At 27.5% G+C, this 2,857-nt stretch overlaps 1 non-coding gene across 1 annotated transcript; it reads right to left on the bottom strand.

Moving 5' to 3' along the window:
* Positions 1–344: 344 nt before the first annotated feature.
* LOC145408325 (5S ribosomal RNA) lies at positions 345–465 on the bottom strand. Its single transcript, XR_013898916.1, has one exon. It is a non-coding gene; the product is annotated as a 5S ribosomal RNA (ribosomal RNA).
* Between the last annotated feature and the right edge of the window lie 2,392 nt (positions 466–2,857).

The raw sequence follows: 2,857 nt of genomic DNA, 5'->3' as shown, positions 1-2,857 counted from the left end.
TTTTCTTTGTTATTTTGCATTTTTGTTGCTATTTTTTCTGTTGCTTTATTGTTTTTGTTTTATTGTATTTTACTGTTATTTGTTAAAGTTTTTTTTAATTTTTTTAAATGTTTTTGTTCTCTTTATGTTGCTAATGTTTTTTTTTAATGTTCTTTATTGTCTTTGTTGTTTATAATATTTTACTGTTTAATTGTTGTTTTTTTACTGTTTTTTCTTTATTGTTTTTCATCATTCATTCATTGCCAGACGCCATGTATCCCAGACGGGGTGGCCAATGGCTTTGAGTTAATTGTTTTACAGGGAGGGGCACTAATCCTCCACCAACCCCACTTGACACGTAGGGATGCCAACAGCATCTGGTGTTCCCAGGCGGTCACCCATCCAAGTACTAACCAGACCCAACGTTGCTTAACTTCGCTGATCGGACGGGAAGCGGTGTACTCAACGTGGTATGGAGTTATTGGTATTATTTTTTATTGTTTTAATGTTTTTATTGTTTTTTGTTTCTAATTGTATATCCGACCTTTTTATTGTTTTTAAATTGTTTTTTCTGTTTTTTCTTGTGTTTTTGTATGTTTTTTGTTGTCCTTGTTTTTTGTTGTTTGCTGCTTTTTTTCTTTTTCTTTTTTTTTCTTGTCTGTTTTTCCTTTATTGTTTGTCATTTTTTTTTTTTGTTATTGTTTTTATTCTTGATTTTACTGTTGCTTTTTATTGTTTGTATAGTTATTTTTTTATTTTGTTGTTGTTTTCTCTTTTTATTGGTTTTCGTTTTTTTTATTTCTTTAATGTTTTTATTGTTTTTCATCTTTTTATTTTTTATTCCTGTTTTTAATGTTTTATTGTTTTTTTTATATTCTTTTATCTTTTACTGTTTTTTATTATTGTTTTTATTCTAGTTTTTATTGTTTTTATTATTTTAGTATTTTTCTTATAGTTGTTTTTTATTGTTGTTTTATTGTTTTTTGAAGATTTTATCGTTTTTTTATTGTTTTTATTTTTTTATTCTTTATTTTTTTATTTTTTTTATTGCTGTTTTTATTGCTTTTATTATTTTTGTGGTTGTTTTATTCTTGTTTTTAATGTTTTTTTATTGTTTTTGTTTTCATTTTGTTTTTATGGTTTTTTTATTGGTTTTGTTGTTGTTTCTTGTTCTTTATTATTTTTAAATGTTTTTAAATGTTTTTTTTTTTAATGTTTTAGTGCCTTTTTAATGTTTTTAAATGTTTTTTGATGTTTTTTGTATTATTTTTATGTTTTTGATATTTTTTTAAAATTTATTTTGATGTTATGTTGTTTTTTGATGGACTTTGACGATGTTTTCTGATGTTTTTTAAAGTTATTTTTTGGTGACGTATTGTTGTTTTGATATTGTTTTGGGGTGTATTTTATTGTGTTTTTTGTGTTTTTTTATGTATGTATATTATTGTTTTTTGTTGTTTTTATTGCTTTTTATTTTTTTTATTGTTGTATTTATTGCCTTTTTATATTTCTTTTTATTGTTTTGTTAATGTTTTTTTTTAAATCTCTTTCTCAATGTTTTTCATTTTTTTATTTTTTTAATGTTTGTTAGTTTGTTTTTCTTTCTTGGTTTTTACTTTTTTATTTTATTATTATTATTATTATTATTATTATTATTATTATCATTATTATTAAATTATTATTATTATTATTATTATTATTATTATTAAATTATTATTATTATTTTTATTATTATTATTATTATTATTATTATTATTATTATTACTACTACTACTACTACTACTACTACTACTACTGTTAATAGTTATTATCATTATTACTACTACTACTACTACTACTATTAATAATAATAATAATAATAATAGTAATAATAAAATAATAATAATAATATTATTATTATTATTATTATTATTATTATTATTATTATACATGATTAACACTATTACATATAATATATTTTTAATCCTGAAGGAATTAATTCTTAATAACCCTGCCAGGAATCAACAAGGAAAAGCACCATGTCGTAATGTACAGCCGTCCACACTGCCGCGAGGTACACCACAGAGCGGTGGCAATGCTGGGGAGACATAGTAAAGAAGCAAGTGAAACGCTTCGAAACCCTCCCCCCGATTAAAGCACAGGTGCGCGCTGAATATTTGTATTGAATATTTGTACTGAATATTTGTACTGAATGACCTCTTACATCACTCGTAACTCGTACGATATATATGTGGATTATGCCTCCCATTCCCATCTCTCCCTCCCACCAGTGACTGCATCGAATGAAGTTCGAAAACTTGAGGTTCCGGGTTACCGTCTTGGCCAGCGTTGCCAACGTTCTGTGATGTACCTCGCGGCAGTGTGGACGGCTGTACCTGAAAAAAAAAAAAAAATGAATAAAATAAATGAAGTATTTTGCTAATGCTCGAACGATAAAGCTTCTTGACGACTTTATGAGTGGACATTCGAACGATAAAGCTTCTTGACGACTTTATGAGTGGACATAACAAGATGAGACTTGATAAAAAGGAAGGCAGGGTAGAGGTCGATTCAATGGATTAAAGTATGAACATGTGATAATAATCATTGGAATGTGATGGAAGAGTAGATCAGACGGGAACTAATTAACACTCATGTTGCTATGAGTCACCCTCGCCTGGATAAAATTGCATGAATCCAGACGATGAAAATGTTAATGGTAGAAGTATTGACACCAAGGCCGTTATGGACCATTCTTTGATGTTAGCTGCGACAATATACCAAAGGGGATGCGGTCATAAGAGACAACTGAGATCTTAAAGAGGAAGGCAAACCCGGAGATTCTTAGTGTCGTGTGGTTAACCTGGCTCCCACGTCAGGGTGTATTCATCAACTAGAC

Source organism: Coenobita brevimanus, chromosome 76 (genome assembly GCF_032717465.1).
Source record: "Coenobita brevimanus isolate Jiangsu-jjx chromosome 76, ASM3271746v2, whole genome shotgun sequence".
Classification (NCBI taxonomy): domain Eukaryota; kingdom Metazoa; phylum Arthropoda; class Malacostraca; order Decapoda; family Coenobitidae; genus Coenobita; species Coenobita brevimanus.
This window is presented reverse-complemented; position numbering and strand designations above follow the sequence as displayed.